This window comes from Arvicanthis niloticus, chromosome 13 (assembly GCF_011762505.2).
Source record: "Arvicanthis niloticus isolate mArvNil1 chromosome 13, mArvNil1.pat.X, whole genome shotgun sequence".
Taxonomy (NCBI): Eukaryota; Metazoa; Chordata; class Mammalia; order Rodentia; family Muridae; genus Arvicanthis; species Arvicanthis niloticus.
This window is the reverse complement of record NC_047670.1, coordinates 68321101-68338475: the sequence shown is the minus strand read 5'-3', so window position 1 is coordinate 68338475 and position 17375 is coordinate 68321101. Positions and strand designations below refer to the sequence as shown.

General features: G+C 41.4%; 1 long non-coding RNA gene across 1 annotated transcript in view; it reads left to right on the top strand.

The window, feature by feature from the left end:
- Nucleotides 1-5990: 5990 nt before the first annotated feature.
- Nucleotides 5991-17375, top strand: part of LOC143434236 (uncharacterized) — a 43348-nt gene continuing 31963 nt past the window's right edge. Inside the window, exon 1 of the long non-coding RNA XR_013103579.1 lies at nt 5991-6107. This is a non-coding gene — a long non-coding RNA (uncharacterized LOC143434236). The remainder of the gene's footprint in view (nt 6108-17375) is intronic.

The window sequence follows — 17375 nt, the reverse complement described above, 5'->3', positions numbered from 1 at the left end:
CGGTTTGGGGAGAGTAGCGGATATTGTAAAGTGTTATACATCAAGCCTTCAAAGAGAGACACAAAGATCTCTTGGCACCAAGGAAAAAAAATGCTGAGGGCTAGAATTGGCCCAGTGGTTAAGAATGTCCTGTTCTTGCAGAGGACCCAAGTTCAGTTCCCAGAACCCACACCATGTAGCTCACTACCCCTTGTAATACCAGCTACCAGGGATGGGGAGGCAGTGAAGGCTGAAGCCCTCAGCTAGCCTTCTTAAATACCTGTGCTCAAAAGGGGAATATTTAGAGAATAAGAAAGGAAAATTCCAATTTGTCACCAAAGCCATTTCTAACTGGGCATTGTTTCAGAAGGGTCCAATGTGGAATTACTCTCAGGTTTGCAATTTTTAATCTACATTTAAGAGTTCACCCAGGCACTGGTAATTTCTCCAGAATGCCATCATGTCATGGGAGGGAAGATGCTTTCCTCCACTCGGGAGCATCAACAGTCATGACACCCCCATACAAACTTTGTAAGGCCATTTCTCTTATCTCAAGGATTCCTGGCTGAAGATGTGCTTTGGTGCCGGCCTGAAATCAGTCTTCGTTTCATTGTGCAAATATTTCGCAAAGCTTTAATGAAGTCATTAAAATTTTATTTCCATAAAAACTAATGATAGAAACATATTAAATAAAATTAGGTGAGAATGTGCCCATGTTTACAAAGATCTACATAGGCAAACAAAGGGTAGCTTTCTCTTACTACATTGGTTACTGTAAACTCTATATACTAAGACAATGGAAGGGGAATAGAAGAAAACCTAAAAAGACATAATGTTAACACAATGAACTATAACATGAAGAGATTCATATACACTTGTAAAACATTCCTAGTAAAAGCAAACAATTGCATGGAGTTTAAAAGAAACATAATTCCAAAGCACTGAGCTTTGATTTACATACAAGTCCAGAATCAAAATTCTCAAAGACAGCGCTAAGGATGCTTGCACAATTCAAGATGTTTTACAAAATAAACTGCAAAGAGGGGGAAAAAAATCAGAACAAAGCAATGTCTTTTGCGTTCTGCTCATAATGCAGAATAAAGAGGTTGGTTTCTATTTTGAGTATGTTTAGAGGCTGTGCGGGTTTAATTTATAAATAATTCCGAAACATTAAAAGAGACACGAGGGGAGCTTGTTCTGTAAGTTAAATAGGAATTTGATCTCAACATCATTAAAAGTAAACTTTCACCTGTTACTAATTTTCTTCTAAGTTCCAAAGTCATTGTTTGTTTAAATGAGAAGAAAAAAAAAAAACACCCCGATGCTGTTTATATTGTCCAAATAAGAGAACAAATTGCAAAGGCCCATGCAGGCTAAAAAGCAAATTAAACAAACAAACAAACGAAAAAAATAATAAAAAAAAATATACCTTTGCAACAATATGCTGCAAATTTGAGCAGGGCTGCATTCGATTCCAAATCCTCCTCCCGGAGCCTCAGAGACAACCGCAGGAGCACAGTGGCAAGCCGCACTGTGACTCCTTTATTTGGGCCATTTTTAATTGTGGACTTGTAATAAACTGAAAATTGAACCTTGCATTACAAAAAGTCTTCCACAACCTCTGCCAATGAAGAAGAAAAAAAAAAACAAAAACTTATTTTTGTGTGATGCCTTTGGCTTCAGCTTTCTTATTAGGAAGGGTGTGTCAGATCATGTGTGTGTAATTGTGTGTCTGTTTATAGTTTACATTTGTATCTTGTTGGCATTGGCTTCCACTTTCCATAGCAGCCTCTACCCTTGCCCAACGACAAGCAGAAATGGCCCTCGGCGGGGTTCCGAACCCTGGATGGAACTAATCAGGGTCTTCTTCGCCATTCACAAGAACTTCAAGACATGGCTGGCATTCACGGGAATGACAAGACCATAGCCGGAGCTTCAACATCAAGTTTTTATATTTTGGAGCCAAATTTCTAGACTGATGTTTCCACACCGGTAAAGTAAATTGCTCCCAGAGGATGCTACAGCCAATCAACAGGAAGAGAGAGAGAGAGAGAGAGAGAGAGAGAGAGAGAGAGAAGAGAGAGAGGGAGGGAGGGAGGGAGGGAGGGAGGGAGGGAGGGAGGGAGGGAGAGAGAGAGAGAGAGAGAGAGAGAGAGAGAGAGAGAGAGAGAGAAGAAATATCACTACAAAAGTTTGATTCAAGCCTTGGCAAAAAGCAGAGTTCAGGTGGTCTGTTGTTCCACAAGGAACAGACCAACAGACAACTCTTTAATGGCTGAAACTTTCTTCCAGGGCTCACTGCAAGAAACAGGTAAATATCTAATGATTCTAGGGACCCTCCCTTCTTTTTGTCTATTGCTTCTAGTCATCAACCAGGAAGCCTTTTTGTTTTGTTTTTTTTGTTGTTGTTGTTTTGTTTTTTTTGTTGTTGTTGTTGTTTTTACTTTTAATCCTTAGCACCCATCAGGGCGTGGCCTTTGCCCTTAGTCTCCAAACCACTTGTTCAATGATTTACCCTGCTGCCCGATGGCCATGCTTCCTTTGTTACCCTGAAGCACTGGTCCATGAACTTTCTGCCCATGGTACCTTTCCCTCCGCTTATACCCTCCACCTTCTTGAGGAACTAGCAGCTTCCAGGGTTCTTCAAGTCATCTTTTGGTGCCAAGATGGCATGGCCCCTGTTTGCTCACACTTCTGATAAAGCCCTCCCTGCATCTTCTTTTTCAGCTTTTGGTCATCACCATGACTCATCCCTTGCTCACTCCCCAGGTTTAACAGCAGCCACTCTTTGTTCAAATGTTCCCAATCCGTTTCTTAGTCTGGGTTTGTCCCTAAGGTCATGTCTACATCTCCTGCTTCACACCAGCAATGGCATCCACACATTCCGCAGCGATCGATATGGTGCAGAGATGGTTTGGGTGTCGGGGGTGGGAGCATAATGAACTAATTAGGATTAATTAGGGAGTCACAAAGGTACAGAACCAAGAGGGAGCTACTGATGCTGTTACTGGGAGAGAGAAGGGAGGGAGGGATTGTGAGTGAGAGACAGGAAGGGAGAGGGAGCTGGAGACTTGGCATGGTGCCTTGAGCCTGAGATTCACTTTCTGTTTGATTCTTGAACGCTCACTTACGAACCTCACAGAGGCACTTACAGGCGCCACGTGGCCGCTGGTACTCGGACAAGTGTGCGGTGAGGTCCATGTTCCCACCTAACATTTTCCTATGTTCCTATGTTCCCATTTAAGCTTGCAAATGTCTACAGGACAAGTAGATCTTCAGTCTTTAGTGTACCCAGGTTGCGGATTAACCCAGTTGTCCAAAATTTCCCAGCAAACCCGGATATCACAAGCTGTCACGGGGGCCCAGATTTTGAAGTGTTTTCTCAGTCAGTATGTGGTGAGACTGGAGGTCTTCTGTATAAAGGTTCTATGTAAGTCCAAAGGTCTATTTTTGTATTATAAACAGTGCAAGTCAGCTTCTCGGGGAAATGAAAATGAAATGACCAATATGGCTTCTCTGGCACTGGTCTAGCTAGGATCCCCTGACTTTCCCCCCTAATTCTGACCTTGAGTTTTCTGTTTTCAATCTTATTCCTCTTGCCACAACTAAACCGGCACAATACTGAAACCCAAAATTGTACTTAGAGCCTTGACCTGTTTCTCTCATAACTGCCCATCTGGACTGTTTTTATCAACAGATAAGTGAATCTCATGACCCCTGTGAGCCCTGAAGCCATCTGGTCCCCTGGCCTTGAACATCCATTATCATATTTACTCAAACAACAATGTCAAAGGAAATCCTTTCAGAGACTGCATTACTAAGATGTCCTAGTACACTGCCACGTGCTAGCTGGGGGCTACAGCACTGTGCCTCAGGAGCCAGAGAACTATGTCTCCATTATAGGTTGCCCTCCCTCTGAATAAATGTCACTTTTTTTGAAACAAGAACCTTTACATCAACTGAGAATCAGGGTCACACCCCTGTCTGAACTTAATAATCCCGCTTCTCATTTCTTAAAACAAACAGACAAAAACCGAATTTGTTCGCAAGGTCACTTAGGGACTAATTACTAAACACATAGCTATATCTGCACTCAGCCATGTTTTAAGGTGCTCATTTAAAAGGTCTGCCTTTTTTTTTTCCCACCACAAGCGTTTCCATCACAACCCAGTATGTCAGGAAGCTTCTAGGAATTGACGAAGCAATGGTGACCTGCGGTGAGCCTTGATGCTGTGTTCTCCAGGAGCAACAGAAGCTCTTATATCTATTTTGAGTAAACAGTCTTTGCAGCCTCCGATGCAATTTATTCAAGGATGCTGCACACAGCAGGATTCTGCCTCAAATAACTAACCCTGTTACCAGAGTGTTTCCTGAACAAATTCCTCTGCTGCGAGGGACAAAAATGGGGCTTCTTGTTCCTTTTAAGGAAACGAGCTTTTTTATTGAATGAATGAAAGAAATAAAGAAAGAAAGAAAGAAAGAAAGAAAGAAACAAACAAACAAAGAAACAAGGAAAGAAAGGAAGAAAGAGAAAGAAAGACCTGCAAGTTCAAACTGAAATCACAAGTCAGCAGTCTGAGGAATGTGGCACCATGCTGTAGATAGTAAGCTAGGCTGTAGCCAATATTAGGGCTGAATCAAATAATTGAATATTTTTTTTATCCTCAAATTCTCTCCTTCTATATTTCCCTTTGTTTGTAAACTAAATTTGGAACTTTCTTCTGGGACTTTCTCAGTCCCTGTCTGATGCACAGGATTTTAGAAAGGTATGGTAACTAACTCCTGGCTATTGGAACTTACTTAGTAACGGGGACTTTGATAACTGAAAAAATGATAAACTCAACGATCCTTGACTATGCCTGAAAATGGCAATATATCTACCTTGGCATGAAGCTCAGCAGAGATAAAGTAAAAACAGTCTTAGGTAGAAATACCAAGACCAGTGACTCTCAAGCTTCCTAACGCTGTAACCCCTTAATACAGTTCCCAGAGCTGTGGTGATCCCAACCATAAAATTGTTTTCATTGCTACTTCACAACTATAATTTTGCTACTGTTATGAATTGTAATCTAAATATCTGTGTTTTCCGTTGGCTTTAGGTGAACCCTGTAAAAGGGTTGTTTCACACCCCCTCCCCCAAGAGGGTTGCAACTCATAGCTTGAGAAACAATTACCTAGACAGTAGCAGGACAGGTAGAGAAGAATCTTAACCCACAGTTTAGTTCCTACTATGAGAAATGTGTTCATCTATCTCCAGGGTAGATTCTGAAATAGCCTTACCAGCGTTTGAAAATAATGGGTCTCTTGGTCTCATGCAAATAACTTACTGATCTATTATACAATTTGCATCTTGGCAGAAACTTCATGCCTTGGAGGGTTTTGATGCTCTTTCACTCAGCAACTGTGTTTTTGGCTTTGTTTGCATTAGCTGTTTGGCTGTTTTGTATCTTGCTACATAGCATAGGCTGGCCTGAAACTCATTATGTAGACCAGCCTAGCCTGGACTCACAATCCTTACCTCTCTAGTGCTGGATTTGCAGATTTTGAGCACCATGTGCCAATCATATTTCTGATCACAGAGTTGAGAGTGTTCAAGAAGCCCTCGTCTCTGCCTTTCAGCTCATGTGCTTGACCTTTGTGCTACCCTCCTTCACTGGTTGTCAAAGCTGAACGGCTCCCCTACTGGTTTATGCCAAGGATCTCTGGAGCCCACTGTCTCCTATGACACCTCCTGCAGAGGCCATTACATTGGGGATTGCTTGTTTATTTTAGTTCTGTATCTTCTGCCTTGGGAATTCAAATCGAGGATGCTACTGATTGCTGCATCCGTAGCCCTCTTTTTAGGATTATCATTTAACTTGGTGTGATTCTCTTAAAATGGAGTGAATGAACATGGGTGAGCAAGCATCTCTTTGGTAGAATATAGAGTCTTCTGGATACATTCCAAAGAATGGGATAGTTGGATTATGTGGTAGGTCTAGTTCTAGCTTCTTGAGGAACTTCCACACAGATTTTCAGAGTGGCTGCACCAGCTTGCACTCCCCCTAACACTGAATAAGTGTTCCCCTTTCTGCACATCTTGACCAATATCTCGACCCCACTTTTTAATCTTTGCCATTCTGACCAAGGTAAGATGAGCTCTCAACATTGTTTTAATTGGCATTTCTTTGAAAGTTAAAGATATTGAAAATGTTAGCCATTTATCTTTCTCTCTTTATCTCTTTTCTTTCTTTCTTTCTTCCTTCCTTCCTTCCTTCCTTCCTTCCTTCCTTCCTTTCTTTTTCTTTCTTTTTTGAGAAAGCTCAGCTTAGTTTCATGTCTTAATTTTTTAATTGGGCTTTAAACGTCACTGCTACTCTATTCAGAATATTCAAGAAATGGAAGGAACCTAGCTGTCTACCAGTAGATGAATGGGTACTCCAAATGTGGTATTTTTACCACATTTAGTTAATAGTTGAATATTATTCACAATAGTTGAATATTATTCAACTATTAAGAAAAATTAAAAGAAACATGAGGGTACATGGATAAAATTAGAAATAAGCATTTTGTCTAAGGTCATACAGCTCAGAAAGACAAAATATCATGCCTTTTTTCATATGTGGATGCTAGTTTTGAATCTTTAGATATGTGTGTTTCACTGGGAATACTCATAAAGGCCAGAAAAAAAGCCATGGGGGCTTTCAAGGGAGAAGAGAGAGAATGTGTATGATATAGAGGGGGTAGGAAACAATGGAACAAGAAGAATTAAGTGAAGGGGGCATGGAAGGACAGAAAGTATAAAAAAGGTAAGTAACACTAAAGGCCATTGGGAAAGTCATAAGGATACCTAACATTACATAACCTTCATAAAATATATACCTTATAACAGGGAGCAATGTCCCTTCTAGACACTACAGTCTATAAAATAAAAATCCAAGTGTCAGAAATTTGTTACCTCTTTTAGAGTTGTAGTCATCGAAGTGTCATAGACCCCCCCAAATATTTCACAATACTGACATTGTTCTTGGTTACCTTCAAAAACTTTGATTTCTTGAAGAGATCAGATAATCAAGACATATGCCATAAAGAAATCGAACTGATATTGGCCTTGATAGAAGCTTCATCCCTACTAGATGGCTTTCACAACACTGATAGATGCTATCCACACAACTGGAGAAAATAAATTATTTGTCAGTCTTACTCATCCTCATCAGTAACCCCAAAGGCTACGGTAACAATAGACCTAGCAAGATATGTCCACCGGTGCAATGGTGGCATGAATGTTAAAGGACTAACCAATCACGTCCTAATTAGCTTTAGTACAGCCTGCTCTATAGTATGGCCTCATTCTTGGCACCATTACCGGGGCCAAGAATCTGTGGAAAGATAGATCAAAAGCCTAGTGGTTTTCAACTTTCCTAATATTGTGACCCTTTAATTCAGTTCCTCATTGTTGTGGTGACCCCAACTGAAAGATAATTTTGTTGCTGCTTCATAACTGTAATTTTGCTATTCTTATGAATTTTAATGTAAATATCTGACGTGCGGGATACCTGATGTGTGAGTACCAAAGGAGTTGTGTCCTACAGGTTGAAAACCACATTTCTAGAGGATAACCTAGTGAGTGATACTATTCTTCTAAAGGGACATCTTACTAGGTCCATTGTTACTGTAGCTTTGGGGGTTACCAATGAGTAAGACTGACAGATCATTTATTTTCTCCAGTTGTGTGGATAGCATCTTTCAGTGCTGTGAAAGCCATCTAGTAGGGATGAAACTTTTTATTAAACCATCTCCTAATGACTTATTACTATACCCAGAGATTAATGCATCTCTCAGTCCTCATCAGAGAAGTTTCCTTTTGCAGTAGATGGTGATTAATACAGACCCACAGCTTATCAACATATAGAGAATAATATATTGGAGAGTGTTCATTCCTAAACGGAACATCTGTATCATAACCCCTCCTCTGAGGGCTCAGAGATCATCCTGGAATGGGGGTGGGGGCAAGGAGATTTTTAACAGCAAAAACTAATTATACCAAAGGAACCTATTGGACCTAGAAGCAATAGCAGGAAGAACTAATCAAAAAATGCATTGTATGAAATCCTCAAAAAAAAAATGAACTTTTTACAAAGAAAAAGAAAGAACATTGGAGAAGCCAGAGTAACTGAATTAAACTCCAGACTATGTATGAATTTTTTTTTTGCTTTCAAGACAGCCTAGAAATCAACATGTGCTAACATGTTATGAAAGAAAAAAAAAAACAAGGCCATCTCTTATTTGTAATTGGCATTTCAAATGAACTAAAGTGAAATGATAATACATTTAATTAATCGGTTTTCTGTCATGGTGACAACACACTTGAGAAGAACTTCTAAGAGGGAGAAGATTATTTTGACTTGTCATTAAGATATCAGTCCACAGTTTTGGGGCCGGTAGAGAGGGAGAACACGAAGAACTGTGCAGATAGGAGAAAGTTGCTTAGGTTGTGGTAGCTGGGGATGGGGGAGCCAGCGGTAATGAGCAGACAGAGGCAAGGGTCCCACCATCCAAGGGCATGTTCACTGTCTCCCACTAAGCTCCACTTCCTAAAGATTCCATTAGCTCAGAGTAACACCAGAGTCCTGCAACCAAACCTTCAAGACATGGAATTTGACGGATCTTTCAGACTCAAACAGAGATTCAGTTAAAAGCTTTTGTGAACTAGATCATTTGTCCACACTCATTTTACCCTGTCACCTGATCCTATGCTGTTAAGATGACAGGGAAGCCATTGCTTCTTCAATGCCATCGTCACCAGTCACTTGAAAGTTCAATATTCACAATGGCAAATTTCTTTTCTTTTCTTTTCTTTTTCTTTTCTTTTCTTTTTTTAAATTGACAGTGTATGGAATGGATAAAAATCAATTCCAATCTCTATCCTAAGACAGTCAATTTGGCTGGAGGGAAATGGATGAGATAATGATACATAACCAGAATACGAGTCTCCAATGTCCAACCCCAAGATCTGGCCAAGACTCTAGTTAGTACTCACTGGGCCTCTATTTTTTCTCTCTTAATGTGAGGACAAAATATTATGATAGAAAGAGGGTGCCCAGGGATAAAAAGAAACTGGATTCAGACCGCAAATATCACCCTGCCTGGCGTAAATCCATCCTCCTTACAATAATAGCAGGGCACCATGCCATCACAGTCCTGTGTTACATGGGCTGCAGAGGGACTCGGTGAGGTTACCAGAGAGAATTCTGGGAAATGATGTCTGAGATAGAACAGGTTTGGGGAAGTGGAACTGAGGAAGATACCACAGTGCAGAAAACTCCAAGCCTGTGTGTCCACAGGCAGGAAGGCGGAGCCCCACCTGCCGCAGAGGCTCATCCTGCTGTCTGCCCCTACAGAGGCAGTGACAGCAACACATTCATGCTAAAATGGGCCATCTGTCTTTCTGAAGAAACAGGAGACTCAACCCCAAACTGTCATTTTCTGGGGGAATCAATGGCCATGGAGCGTTGTTCTTCCCCAGTGCTGAATTAGCCTCCGTATTTTACTCCTGAAAGCAGGACCGTTGCTTTACTTCTGCCTCTCCCACCTCAGCACATTCATTTTCATTGTGTCCCTTTCCTGGCACCAAACCAAATGCCATGTGACTTGTAAGACCTCTCAAGCTGCTGGAGGGTGGGGCCAGTCCTCCTCTCAGGGGGACACTCCTTTGATGAGTAATATAGCACTTCTGGCTAGTATTCTGGTTGCTGGTTTTGAGAGAAAACAGAGTACGGCAAATGTCTTTGCTGACTACCTGTCCATCCTAAATGAAGAGGAGGCTTTTTGTCTCGGATTGTTTTCCTCCTGAGGCTGCTCAGTCTTTACTTGCCGCTTTTACCTCTTCAGACCAGGTTTCCAGAGCAAAGCTAAGCTGGGCTTGCACTATAAATCCAGGTACGCTGAAGGGGTGTGTCTGTAGTTAGAAGGGTTCAGAAGCCTCAGAGGAAGGCACGTGCATACTAGGAGGGTTTTCTCTCAATCACAAGACATATAAGAAGAGGCAGAGGGTCCAAGACAAACAAAATCAGTCACTTCTCCAGCTGCACAAGGAGAGACTCCTTCCCAGCCAGAACAGGGCATTACCAGAAGGCAAAACTCACAAGAGCAGCCAGGCGTCTGTCGTCAAACAGCCCTGCACACACGATGTTCTATATTCTAGACCCACATCTTCAGTCACAGAAATTATAAATCTAGACAAAGCCTTAAAATTGTTGCAATTGCAAGAAAAAAAAATGTGAAGTGCTTTATGGAAATTACTTTATGGGGAATAAAAAGCCTTCGCCTTGTCATGCTTAACAATGGAAGGTTATTGTTATCTTTTTAATAAGAGGGAAAACCACTTTGTGCCCATATGTGTATACATTTGCATTCTTGTGGAAGAAATGAACTTAAATTATAGAAAGATGTTTATTAAAATTCATGGCGATTCTCATGCCATTCTTTCATTTTAATAACCAGCTACCTAGCTCTATGGTGTCCTCTGCCTGAGATAGATAAATGCATCTGGGCCTCAGAGAGGTCAAAGGCAATGCTTCAGAGCATCCTCAGGGACTGGGCTGTATTTAGTCACTTATGTGTAAAAATCGATTTACTTCATTTAAGTACATTTGAGTTTTTATGTTGAGTGCATCCCTGAATTGCAAATATATTAAATAAGATCAAGACCAAAACAAGCACCTAAATACACATGAAAGGCATGGATGATTGATGGTCCAACCTGAGCTGCTCTGAAACTCCCTGTCTTCCTGCACCAGGGTCAGGGCCTCATCTTCCAGATGCAACCAGTATATAGAACAGAAGGTCCTTCCTAGAGATGAAGATGTTCATTTGTTGGGAATAACAGGATAACCCAATTTTAATTAAGATAAAACCCCTCTTGTAGTATGATATTATTTCTTCTTGTTGTTTTTTTTTTGTTTTGCTTTGTAGCAAATACATTCTATTTTTTCTTCTGAATTTAAAGTAGGACCATGAAAGTATTGTTACAGAAATATAAACAATACCATACATACACTCAAATATTTATATATTTCTTTTTTGGGGGGCTTTAAGTCAGATGCTCCATAAAAGTAGACTAAATTAGTTACATTAATGTACCTATTACTTACTTTTTTTGCTTATTATTTGTTTGTTTGTTTATTGCTTTTGCAATTATTTTCCCTAGCCTAGAAAAGCATGTGTGCAGTTAAAAAAAAAACAAAAACAAAAACTATTCCACCTCTTAGTCCTAGGTATTGACATCCATACAAGAACACACTGTGTTTTTGTCTACATCAGAATAAAATTATTAAATACTAAATGGTGGATCTTTGAAAAATACCACTAGAAATTCCATTGGTTAAATAAAAAGAGAATATATAATAAGCTTCACCTAAAACAAACAAACGAACATTCGGAGGAGTGAAAACAAAAACAAACAAACAAACAGAAAGACAATTGCCTTTTTCAAAGGGTTCCAGCAGCTTTGGCCTTTGATGACTTCACCCAGATGGAGAAACAAATTTCCAGCGCCAGCCTGAATTTCCTGGGGTTTCCCTACACTGTGCTTTATATGCTAGCTGCATTAAATCTCCCTAATGTGGTGGTTGGTTTAGAGACTGAACAGCAAGGGAGTGGGCCTAGAATGTTGGAGGTAAGAGCAGCCGCTGGCACCGGCCTTCTGAGGACTTACCGTGTTTGAGAAAGAAAACATTGTCAGGGTGGTGGCATGGCCCCCAGAGTAATAAAGTGGCTAGCCACCTGGAAGCAATTATGTGCATGGCCGAGATTATCCATCATGCTTTGCTCACTGTCTCTCTTGCAAAGACCTTTGTTTTTACACTCTCGGTAGCTAAATTTGGGGCTGAAAGGCTTATTTCACAAACGATGTTTTCCACCGAGACCCTTCCACTTACTGCCTTTCCCACGTGAGGACCATCATTTGTTTGCACAGCCCCGCGACAAGCCTTAGAGCCCCTGTAATAATAAGTTGGTTACTAGGTCTGCACAAGCAGCTGCATCAATCATGAGCCTTCCAGGACAGAAACAAACGCCTTTTGCCCACCGCCACCACCACCACTTAAGAGAGCACCCAGGCTGCGTCCCTTGAACGGAACTGTTTAAATGCCACTTGCCATCTAGGGCCTAATTTAATAAATTCTCTAAATCAGATTATTGCAGGTAAGCCATGATTGTTAAGTTCCTTCTGACATTATTCACCGGGCCACTCTGCTGCAGGGCATCAACTGAGTTGGTCCCTCCGTGGCAAGGTTCCTCCCCCCCATAGGATATGGGATGGCAGGACTACAGAAAACAGTTGGGTATCCCAAGAATGTTCTAGAGAAGTGGGTCTCAACCTTCCTAGTGGCATGATCCTTTAAAACCGGTCCTCATGTTATGGTGTCCACCCTCCCCCAACTATAAAATTATTTTCATTGCTACTTCATAACTGTGTTTTTTCTACTGTTGTGAACTGTTATATATATATATATATATATATATATATATATATATATATATATGTTTTCCAATGGTCTTCGGCAGCCCCCGTGACCCGAGATTGAGAACCACTCTTCTAGAGCCTTTGTAAACTTACCTCTTCAACATCTCCCTAAATACTTGCCAAACGAACTGAATAGCATTCTGGTAGTACTGAAGACCCGGTGACATGCTGGGCCAGGCACCCGTAGACACTTCTGTTGGGGAATTTAAGCGTGGTCTCTTGGCTTCTTTAATATGCTTCTTGCTGATGCTCTTATATGTCAGTTCTGCCAAAAATGAGGGAAGCCTAGGCTGGTTAGCCAAGGTAATGTTGGTTTGGCACATTTTTTTTGTTTTTGTTTTTGTTTGTTTGCTCAGACTGGTCTTAGTGTCTACAAAGTATCTCTAAAAGCTGTTAGCTCCTATTCTAAGACATACTATAGAATTTTTTTTTCTCTTAAAGACCATCTAGGAACTTGCCTATGAACTATTGAGTTATTTATCATTTATTATATTTCTTACTAGCTAGGCATAGCAGTTAGTATACGCCTATAATTCCAGCACTGGTAGACGAGGCAGGATGATAGAATTTGAAGCAAGTCTGGACTCCATTGACTGACCAAGTGTATTTAGGATAGACTAATTGGATTCAATGAACAATTTTTAAAAAAACAAGTAATGAATAAATAAATGAATGAATGAGAGGAAATGAAGTTTGGAGAGGGACTTGGGGTTCACCAGAGGAATAGGAGGGTGGAAGTCTAAGGTAAATGTGATCAAAGCATGCTTTAGGCATGGATGAAACTCTGAAAGAATAAATAAATTACATTTAAAAAATCCAAATCAAAACAAAGCAAACCAGAGAGCCCCTGCTGTACTGAGACACACTCAAACACTCCGTGAAACAGCCCCTTTCCTCTGGCACCGACACCTGAAAGCTGATGAGTCAGGCATAGTTTTGAGAACACGGATGGAAGCCGAGCAGCTCCTGCCCTGAGGCCGTCTGCCTGTCTGCCCTTCTTTCCAACCGTGTCTCTCCTCCGTAGCTTAAGTTTCAAGAATGAGGTCTATATGCCAGAATCTACGTCATCCCCTTCTATCTATACCTTCCCAGTGGCTTCACCTTTGCCATTTGGGAAACCAGCTTCAGTTACTTCCTGTGCTATTCCTGCAGAAGACCTGCCACTCACTTCCGCATTTCAGGGGCTAATGAACGGCTTCTGATGGATGATGTCACTGTAAAAGGTGGGCTCCTTCACTGCCAGTCTCCAGTCTCAAAGTGGTTTGGGTTGTGTTGGGTTGGGTTGGGTTGGATTGGGTTGGGTTTGGTGTGACTGAGGAGTCCACACACCTACACTTTCTGAAATGAAAATGTCAGTTCCATGTCAATTTGGTTTGTATCATCATCAGTGAAGGCTGGAGTTTACAATGCAACTGAGCTCTCATTCCAACAAGCAGATAATGCCACAAAGACCCCGTCTCCCCACAAGACTATATTCCAGTCCTGGTTTGAACACACAGTGATTTTTCAGCCCCGAGTTTTCTCATATGTTTCAGAATCATATTCTTTTCATTAGTGTCTGCTCAGTGTACCAAGGGATGGACTTCAGAATGGCAGTTTTGGTCCAGTGTATGATGTACTTTGGCCATACTCACCATCCCTGCTCCCCTTCTTTACCTCCTTACCGCTTCTGGCCATCTCTGTGTTTTCTCTCTTCCACTTCCTGACGTGGGGTGTGTGTGTGTGTGTGTGTGTGTGTGTGTGTGTGTGTGTGTGTGTAAAACCTATGGAGAGAAAACATGCAGTATTTATCTTTCTCTGTTTATTTTACTTAATATGCTGTTCTATAATCCCATGCATTTTCTTGTATATAGTATATACTTGTTCTTCTTTGTGGTTGTGTAAAACATTATCTTCCACCTGCTGGACATTTAAGCTGACCTCCTGTCTTGGCTGTACTGCCACCCTAATAAGCATGGCTGTGCCGCTGACTTAGACTCCCTTGTGTATAGTCCCAAGGTGGTGTAGCTGAACGCATCCTCATCCACTAAATAACACTCTGCCAGTCTAGATGACTGTGGTGACACCTTCGTTCTTGGATAGTCTGGACTCTATTTCATCCTTTCTCAGGGCAGATTCACCACAGAGAGCACAAATGCAGCAAGTTGACAGGAGCTTGGCAGCTGAGTCAATATGCCCCCTCCTGGGTTAATTCACCCGGCAGGCAGGCTACAAGTTAGATAAGCCAGGCTTCGTAGACTCCATGGTGGTTGTGTAGATCTCATACTTTCTTTATATTAATTACTGAACTGAAGTCCACTCATGGACTTTCCTAGGATTGAGAAACATTTCTTTGTTTAAAAAAAAAAAAAAATCCCAACTCAACTGAGTGATCTGGTAAAACAGCCTTGGTTCAGGGCTGCATCCCAAGCCCATACTGATCGCTTAGAGATACAGGAGGACCTGTTTACTGATGTTTTCATAAGGTTGCCATGTGACCCTGAAGGATAAAAGTCTCAAGAACACTGGCCTAACCAGCAGGGGCTCCTTAAGGGCCGGACAGCTGCCAATCACATTCTAAGCCCTCACTGATGTAGTATCTTCCAGCTAAGCAGCACCAGGCTTGTTCAGTTTTTAACAATTATCCAAACCACTCCTCTCTGCCTATGGGGAGTCAAGGCTGCAGAGATTTAGTCAAGCAAAATTATATTCAAATATAGCATTATGTATTCTAAACTCGGTAAAATCACCCACGTTCCTACACATGTCTGTCATATGCAAGGGGTGGGACAGTAAAGAACCAGATTCACGAAGTTATCACCGAGAGACCACTTGGTTTCCTCAGCGTTTGGTAAACAAGTCCCCAAACAGTAGCAATGCTTTTAGGTTTTACTTAACAGCCTTCAACATAAGGATCAATAAACTCTGTGAAGTGTCTGGTTCTCAGATATGCTTTTCTCTGGACTGTGGCCTGTATCCTTCCCGTGAACTATTGTTCCTACCACAGAGGAGATGAAGAACAGCATGTGGTGGCAAACACAGAAATCCGGGATTGGATGTAAGATCAGTGCGGGTCGGGTATTGCTGTGATCAAAACCACTCCTAGATTCCCCCTGCTTTGTGCTCTGCGGTAGGATCAGAGCGACAGGCAATTTATCAACTGTGAATATTGGTGTAAACAACTTTAAGGCCGGCGTATTTTTCATACCCCCTCTTGAAAACTGTCATCGGCACTGTAGCGTGGCGAGGAAACCGTTGATCCATTTAAGAAACTGTCAGCAGGTGGACACAGAAATGAGCAATGGAGGCTTTGGAAAGGTCTTAGGCAAGGAGACTCCAGCTGTCTGGACATGGCTTCTCATACAGACTAACAGGGAGCCGGGAGAATCCTGGGCACACTACAACTGGGAGCATTGAGTGTACCAGCAATGTGAGAGAGGGAGAGAGTCACTTCAGGAAGAAACCTCTAGACATGGATTCCTCAGCTGTGACATATTTGAAATATAGTCAAACCCTCTGTTCCACGGTTATCCAGCAGGTCAGCGTGTGGATTATAAACGTGCCAAAACTCTAAACTCAGTCCTGCATCTCCATATTTTTCTTTTTCTAAAAATGTTTGCAACCCATTGCTTAGCATCATACGCTGGATCTAAATATTCATATTTTCCCTTTAATCCCTCATGCTATCCCTCTTAAAACCTGACAGCTCATCTAGAGGCTAGGACTCCGCAAATGTCAAATATACGCCATTTTCTTAGACCAGAAACATGTAGATTTGCCTTTTATGGAGAGAGACACGTGGACCGTGTACAGCTCAGCTCTGCTTGCACAAACAGCACCAATCAGCACAGCTGGCTGAGTAGTCACACCATGTGATCAGATTGAAAATCAGTCTCAACAGTTAGCAACCAGGGACATTGACAGACAGAACCCTGGGACACTGATAAAATAAAGCCGTCATTTTTAATCCTGTTTCTGGAAAAAAAAATGTGTTTGAGTAGTAGATAAAAAGTGACTTCAAAACTTCCAGATTCCACATTTGAACTGTGTTAAGCAGCTTCCCGTCGCCACAAGAAATGCTTGAAATAACCAACTTATGAAAAAAAAAGGGGGGGGGATTATTTTCACTCATGCTTTAAAACACTGGTTCAGAACCTGTAGGTCATGACACACCTAAGACCATCAGAAAACACAGATTTTTACATTTAGATTCATAAAAGTAGAAAAATCACAGTTATGAAGTGACAACAAAATAATTTTATGTCTGGGGGTCACCACAGCATGAGGAACTGTATTAAAGGGTCATAGCAGTAAAAAGGTTGAGAACCACTGCTCTAGAGACTCCAGTCTACTGCTGGTACCCTGTCAATTTGGACCTGTGGAAGGGTAGTACCTCACAGGAGACGCTCCTGATGGAGCAAACCATTCATCTTGTGGCAAATGAGCAGAAAGAAACTGTGGAGGGAGCTGAGACCCCACTCAATAACGTAACACTTCATGTCCCAAAGGTACCTCTTTTGAGGAGAAAATCTTTAACAAATGACTGGGCTTTCTGAGAATATCGCGAGTTCAAATTATAGCAATTAATCTTGTGTGTTACAGGCTTAGCTTTTTAAAAAATAGGTTACAAACAAAAAGCAGGTAGGATTTTAGTAACAAAGCATGTTATTACCATTGAGATTGTTCTTTCTGTGCAACTTCCTTGTAGGGTGTGTGTATTTAAGAGTAGCTGCAACTAAATCTGACTAAAGTTAATGTGTAAAGCAAAAGAATACGAATCCATCCATGGGATAAAATAGGAAGTAACTGAAAGGTTAGACCCCTACATCTTGAAAGACTTTAAGCCTATTCATCAAACTCTCAGGGAGTCAAGAGCTCCCTAAAATTGGCATTCAGCTCAACTGACTGTGTG